Genomic DNA, 8,223 nt, shown 5'->3' on the forward strand with positions numbered 1-8,223 from the left:
GCACACTCTTAAAGGGAGTGCTCCTAATCTCAGCTTGTTACCTGTATAACAGACACCTGTCCACAGAAGCAATCAATCAATCCGATTCCAAACTCTCCACCATGGCCAAGACCAAAGAGCTCTCCAAGGATGTCAGGGACAAGATTGTAGACCTACACAAGGCTGGTATGGGCTACAAGACCATTGCCAAGCAGCTTGGTGAGAAGGTGACAACAGTTGGTGCGATTATTCGCAAATGGAAGAAACACAAAAGAACTGTCAATCTCCCTCGGCCTGGGGCTCCATGTAAGATCTCACCTCGTGGAGTTTCAATGATCATGAGAACGGTGAGGAATCAGCCAAGAACTACACGGGAGGATCTTGTCAATGATCTCAAGGCAGCTGAGACCATAGTCACCAAGAAAACAATTGGTAACACACTACGCCGTGAAGGACTGAAATCCTGCAGCGCCCGCAAGGTCCCCCTGCTCAAGAAAGCACATATACATGCCCGTCTGAAGTTTGCCAATGCACATCTGAATGATTCAGAGGACAACTGGGTGAAAGTGTTGTGGTAAGATGAAACCAAAATGGAGCTCTTTGGCATCAACTCAACTCGCCGTGTTTGGAGGAGGAGGAATGCTGCCTATGACCCCAAGAACACCATCCCCACCGTCAAACATGGAGGTGGAAACATTATGCTTTGGGAGTGTTTTTCTGCTAAGGGGACAGGACAACTTCACCGCATCAAAGGGACGATGGACGGGGCCATGTACCGTCAAATCTTGGGTGAGAACTTCCTTCCCTCAGCCAGGGCATTGAAAATGGGTCGTGGATGGGTATTCCAGCATGACAATGACCCAAAACACACGGCCAAGGCAACAAAGGAGTGGCTCAAGAAGAAGCACATTAAGGTCCTGGAGTGGCCTACCTAGTCTCCAGACCTTAATCCCATAGAAAATCTGTGGAGGGAGCTGAAGGTTCGAGTTGCCAAACGTCAGCCTCGAAACCTTAATGACTTGGAGAAGATCTGCAAAGAGGAGTGGGACAAAATCCCTCCTGAGATGTGGCCAACTACAAGAAACGTCTGACCTCTGTGATTGCCAACAAGGATTTTGCCACCAAGTACTAGGTCATGTTTTGCAGAGGGGTCAAATACTTATTTCCCTCATTAAAATGCAAATCAATTTATAACATTTTTGACATGCGTTTTTCTGGATTTTGTTGTTGTTATTCTGTCTCTCACTGTTCAAATAAACCTACCATTAAAATTATAGACTGATCATTTCTTAGTCAGCAGGCAAACGTACAAAATCAGCAGGGGATCAAATACTTTTTTTCCCTCACTGTACTTATAAATAGGTCATCATTTTGTTTCACAATACATTTTATTTATCCAACCATTTTGCTGATTTCTTTTTAAGGTGTTGCATGAACAGGACAGGTCACATGTTATCATGTGAAGCAACCATCAACACGTGAAAAGCCCTATGGAGCCGTACATAAATGACGTCACGCACCTAGGGGGGAGGGGGCGGTCAGACATTTGTGACGATGTGTGACGATGGGGGAGGGGTTAAAGAAATGTGACGTCACATCAAAATTGCGCAACTTTATAAATAAATATAGACACAACACGTTCTACTTAATTAAATAGACTTTAAATTTTGCTTTAAAGCTTTCGTGACTGCAGTAATTCATATTCTTAGCTCTTTCGGTAAAGTCACGTTGAAGGGAAACAATAAAGTAATAAAATATATATTGTAAGCCATCTGGCTACCACGAGAGATTCGTTCATGAGGCTATCCACATATACAAAACACAGAGACAATTTCAACCGAGAAGAAGGATTTTGGCTTAGCAATCATTGGAAGGATTTGATAAACCATTTCGGGTCTTAATTGATTGTTCACGCTTACGGTGGCTTTCAGACAGCACACATTACATTTTTCGTCTCCCCCCTCCTCTTTTCAGAACATAGATGGACTCGTCCTTCTAAATAAACTGCCAAATCGCTGTGCGTGGCACAGACGTTTTTTAAATAAATAAATTCACCGTTTAAAAATAAATAAATTAATGCGGACCGACACACCCGATGACGACCGTTTGTGTTATGGTCGAAACGTCGTGAGAATTTTTATTGTTTATACATATTTTATTGTTTCCCTTCAACGTGACTTTACCGAAAGAGCTAAGAATTTGTAGTAAATGTTTTCTCCCACAACATTAGAGTGCAGCAGCGCCACGTTAAATACGCAACTACAATGACAACGATAGTTTAAAGCGATTTGAAGCATTTTTTTTGGGGGGGGCGGGGGGGCGGGCAGAGCTTTGTGATGTCATATTTGAGGTGGAGGGGGGGGGGTCTGACTTTTCGTGACAATTTCACGAGTAAAACTCAACCCTCTACACAGTACACGCAACATGACGTGAAATTTTGATTTAAAGCTTTCGTGACTGCAGTAATTCATATTCTTAGTTTTTTCGGTAAAGTCACGTTGAAGAGAAACAACAAAATAATAAAATATATAAAACAATGAAAAAAAATTCTCACGACGTTTCGACCATAACTCAAACGGTCGTCTTCAGGTGTGACGACCGTTTGAGTTATGGTCGAAACGTCGTGAGAATGTTTTTTTATTGTTTTATATATATTTTATTATTTTGTTGTTTCTCTTCAACGTGACTTTACCGAAAAAACTAAGATTATGACGTGAAATGTAAACACTTGAATACATCGGGGAACAGGAGCAAATCATGGCGAGCCCTCCTTTGCCAGTACCAAGATAAACTAATAGGTGCTTTCTCCCCTAAATGTGTTTTTTTTTCTGGCAACAAAACTGAAATCCCTCTACGAGGATTCGTGTTACTGCATTATAACCAACAATACTTGCAGTCAAATTGCAAGCGGAGAAAAAAAACACAGCACTCTGATAATGTATGATGCATTGTCCTTGAAACTCATTGGTCCACACCAGAGACAGCTTTTCTTAGAGCCTAGTCTCATACGGCGCTTTTGAAGAAAAGCTGTCTCTGGTGTGGACCAATCAGTTTCAAGGACAATGCATACATTTCATCATTGGACCTCCTTTTGCCAGTAGCGAAATATAATAATAATAGGGGGTTTTCCCCGTATTTTTTTTCTGGCAACAAAACTGAAATCCCTCTACGAGGATTCGTGTTACTGCATTATAACCAACAATACTTGCAGTCAAATTGCAAACAAAAAACACACTATGATAATGTATGATGCATTGTCCTTGAAACTGATTGGTCCACACCAGAGACAGCTCTTCTTAGAGCCTCGTCTCATACGGCGCTCGACCAGATGACGCCAATAGGCGCACGCTGTGTGTGCGTGCGCCTTTTGAAGAAAAGCTGTCTCTGGTGTGGACCAATCAGTTTCAAGGACAATGCATACATTTCATCATTAGACCTCCTTTTGCCGGTTGCGAAATATAATAATAATAGGGGTTTTCCCCCTACTTTTTTTCTGTCAACAAAACTGAAACCTCTCTACGAGGATTCGTGTTACTGCATTATAACCAACAATACTTGCAGTCAAATCGCAAGCGAGAAAAAACACAGCACTCTGATAATGTATGATGCATTGTCCTTGAAACTCATTGGTCCACACCAGAGACAGCTTTTCTTAGAGCCTAGTCTCCATACGGCGCTTTTGAAGAAAAACTGTCTCTGGTGTGGACCAATCAGTTTCAAGGACAATGCATACATTTCATCATTAGACCTCCTTTTGCCGGTTGCGAAATATAATAATAGGGGGTTTTCCCTGTATTTTTTTGGCAACAAACTGAAACCTCTCTACGAGGATTTGTGTTACTGCATTATAACCAACAATACTTGCAGTCAAATCGCAAGCGAGAAAAAAACACAGCACTCTGATAATGTATGATGCATTGTCCTTGAAACTGATTGGTCCACACCAGAGACAGCTTTTCTTAGAGCCTCGTCTCATACGGCGCTTTTGAAGAAAAGCTGTCTCTGGTGTGGACCAATCAGTTTCAAGGACAATGCATACATTTCATCATTAGACCTCCTTTTGCCGGTTGCGAAATATAATAATAGGGGGTTTTCCCCGTATTTTTTTCTGGTAACAATACTGAAACCTCTCTACGAGAATTCGTGTTACTGCATTATAACCAACAATGGTTGCAGTCAAATCGCAAGCGAGAAAAAAAACAGGACTCTGATAATATATGATGCATTGTCCTTGAAACCCATTGGTCCACACCAGGGACAGCTTTTCTTAGAGCCTAGTCTCATACGGCGCTTTTGAAGAAAAGCTGTCTCTGGTGTGGACCAATCAGTTTCAAGGACAATGCATACATTTCATCATTGGACCTCCTTTTGCCAGTAGCGAAATATAATAATAATAGGGGGTTTTCCCCGTATTTTTTTTCTGGCAACAAAACTGAAATCCCTCTACGAGGATTCGTGTTACTGCATTATAACCAACAATACTTGCAGTCAAATTGCAAACAAAAAACACACTATGATAATGTATGATGCATTGTCCTTGAAACTGATTGGTCCACACCAGAGACAGCTCTTCTTAGAGCCTCGTCTCATACGGCGCTCGACCAGATGACGCCAATAGGCGCACGCTGTGTGTGCGTGCGCCTTTTGAAGAAAAGCTGTCTCTGGTGTGGACCAATCAGTTTCAAGGACAATGCATACATTTCATCATTAGACCTCCTTTTGCCGGTTGCGAAATATAATAATAATAGGGGTTTTCCCCCTACTTTTTTTCTGTCAACAAAACTGAAACCTCTCTACGAGGATTCGTGTTACTGCATTATAACCAACAATACTTGCAGTCAAATCGCAAGCGAGAAAAAACACAGCACTCTGATAATGTATGATGCATTGTCCTTGAAACTCATTGGTCCACACCAGAGACAGCTTTTCTTAGAGCCTAGTCTCCATACGGCGCTTTTGAAGAAAAACTGTCTCTGGTGTGGACCAATCAGTTTCAAGGACAATGCATACATTTCATCATTAGACCTCCTTTTGCCGGTTGCGAAATATAATAATAGGGGGTTTTCCCTGTATTTTTTTGGCAACAAACTGAAACCTCTCTACGAGGATTTGTGTTACTGCATTATAACCAACAATACTTGCAGTCAAATCGCAAGCGAGAAAAAAACACAGCACTCTGATAATGTATGATGCATTGTCCTTGAAACTGATTGGTCCACACCAGAGACAGCTTTTCTTAGAGCCTCGTCTCATACGGCGCTTTTGAAGAAAAGCTGTCTCTGGTGTGGACCAATCAGTTTCAAGGACAATGCATACATTTCATCATTAGACCTCCTTTTGCCGGTTGCGAAATATAATAATAGGGGGTTTTCCCCGTATTTTTTTCTGGTAACAATACTGAAACCTCTCTACGAGAATTCGTGTTACTGCATTATAACCAACAATGGTTGCAGTCAAATCGCAAGCGAGAAAAAAAACAGGACTCTGATAATATATGATGCATTGTCCTTGAAACCCATTGGTCCACACCAGGGACAGCTTTTCTTAGAGCCTAGTCTCATATGGCACTTTTGATGAAAAGCTGTCTCTGGTGTGGACCAATCAGTTTCAAGGACAATGCATACATTTCATCATTAGACCTCCTTTTGCCGGTAGCGAAATATAATAATAGGGGGTTTTCCCCCTATATTTTTCTGGCAACAAAACTGAAATCCCTCTACGAGGATTCGTGTCACTGCATTATAAACCACAATACTTGCAGTCAAATTGCAAGCGGAGAAAAAAAACAGCACTCTGATAATGTATGATGCATTGTCCTTGAAACTCATTGGTCCACACCAGAGACAGCTTTTCTTAGAGCCTCGTCTCATACGGCGCTTTTGAAGAAAAGCTGTCTCTGGTGTGGACCAATCAGTTTCAAGGACAATGCATACATTTCATCATTAGACCTCCTTTTGCCGGTTGCAAAATATAATAATAGGGGGTTTTCCCCCTATTTTTTTCTGGCAAAAAACTGAAACCTCTCTACGAGGATTTGTGTTACTGCATTATAACCAACAATACTTGCAGTCAAATTGCAAGTGGAGAAAAAAAACAGCACTCTGATAATGTATGATGCATTGTCCTTGAAACTGATTGGTCCACACCTGAGATAGCTTTTCTTAGAGCCTAGTCTCCATACGGCGCTTTTGAAGAAAAGCTGTCTCTGGTGTGGACCAATCAGTTTCAAGGACAATGCATACATTTCATCATTGGACCTCCTTTTGCCGGTAGCGAAATATAATAATAATAGGGGTTTTCCCCCTACTTTTTTTCTGTCAACAAAACTGAAACCTCTCTACGAGGATTGGTGTTACTGCATCATAACCAACAATACTTGCAGTCAAATCGCAAGCGAGAAAAAAAAAAAACAGCACTCTGATAATGTATGATGCATTGTCCTTGAAACTCATTGGTCCACACCAGAGACAGCTTTTCTTAGAGCCTAGTCTCATACGGCGCTCGACCAGATGACGCCAATAGGCGCACGCTGTGTGTGCGTGCGCCTTTTGAAGAAAAGCTGTCTCTGGTGTGGACCAATCAGTTTCAAGGACAATGCATACATTTCATCATTAGACCTCCTTTTGCCAGTAGCGAAATATAATAATAGGGGGTTTTCCCTGTATTTTTTTGGCAACAAACTGAAACCTCTTTACGAGGATTTGTGTTACTGTATTATAACCAACAATACTTGCAGTCAAATTGCAAGCGAGAAAAAAAAACAGCACTCTGCTAATGTATGATGCATTGTCCTTGAAACTCATTGGTCCACACCAGAGACAGCTTTTCTTAGAGCCTAGTCTCCATACGGCGCTTTTGAAGAAAAGCTGTCTCTGGTGTGGACCAATCAGTTTCAAGGACAATGCATACATTTCATCATTAGACCTCCTTTTTCCAGTAGCGAAATATAATAATAGGGGGTTTTCCCTGTATTTTTTTGGCAACAAACTGAAACCTCTCTACGAGGATTCGTGTTACTGCATTATAACCAACAATACTTGCAGTCAAATTGCAAACAAAAAACACATTATGATAATGTATGATGCATTGTCCTTGAAACTCATTGGTCCACACCAGAGTCAGCTTTTCTTAGAGCCTAGTCTCATACGGCGCTCGACCAGATGACGCCAAAAGGCGCACCCTGTGTGTGTGTGCGCCTTTTGAAGAAAAGCTGTCTCTGGTGTGGACCAATCAGTTTCAAGGACAATGCATACATTTCATCATTAGACCTCCGTTTGCCAGTAGCGAAATATAATAATAGGGGGTTTTCCCCGTATTTTTTTTGTTGCAACAAAACTGAAACCTCTCTACGAGGATTCGTGTTACTGCATTATAACCCACAATACTTGCAGTCAAATTGCAAGCGGAGAAAAAACACAGCACTCTGATAATGTATGATGCATTGTCCTTGAAACTCATTGGTCCACACCAGAGACAGCTTTTCTTAGAGTTTAGTCTCATACGGCGCTTTTGAAGAAAAGCTGTCTCTGGTGTGGATCAATCAGTTTCAAGGACAATGCATACATTTCATCATTAGACCTCCTTTTGCCGGTAGCGAAATATAATAATAGGGGGTTTTCCCCGTATTTGTTTCTGGTAACAATACTGAAACCTCTGTACGAGGATTCGTGTTACTGCATTATAACCAACAATACTTGCAGTCAAATTCTTGATTTGAAGCTTTCGTGACTGCAAGGATCCATACTCTTTGGTTCTATTCGGTAAAGTCACGTCATGATTTTTGTCATTTTATTTTTTACCTACGTGACTTTACCGAATAGAACCAAAGAGTATAGTCAAATTCTCCTCCTCCTCCTTCTTCTCCTCCCGACGTGTGACTTTACTCACAGTTGCTCAACGAGCACGGCCGCGAGGTTCACGCATCGATCGGTTTCATTACCCCGGCCATTGCCACTCAGAGGACATCACCGGTGCAGGCCAACGTCTCTCCATGCACACACACACACACGCGCGCGCAGATCACGTGATGCACGTATTGGCCCACGTTGTTTGGTTCTTTCGATGTAACGTCACGCAGGTAAAAAAATGAGAATGAAAATGAAAGCCGGAAAAAAAATAACATTTGAAAGAATATTTTCATTTTATTATTTTATTCTCATTCTACGTGACTTTACCGAAAGAACCAAAGAAAATGAAAATTCTAACGCTTATTTCGCGTTATTTTGTATTTTTTTATTTTACCGA

Source organism: Petromyzon marinus (genome assembly GCF_048934315.1).
Source record: "Petromyzon marinus isolate PM22_M1 ecotype Great Lakes invasive population chromosome 67 unlocalized genomic scaffold, UKy_Petmar_22M1.pri1.0 chr67_unloc.6, whole genome shotgun sequence".
NCBI classification, from domain to species: domain Eukaryota; kingdom Metazoa; phylum Chordata; class Hyperoartia; order Petromyzontiformes; family Petromyzontidae; genus Petromyzon; species Petromyzon marinus.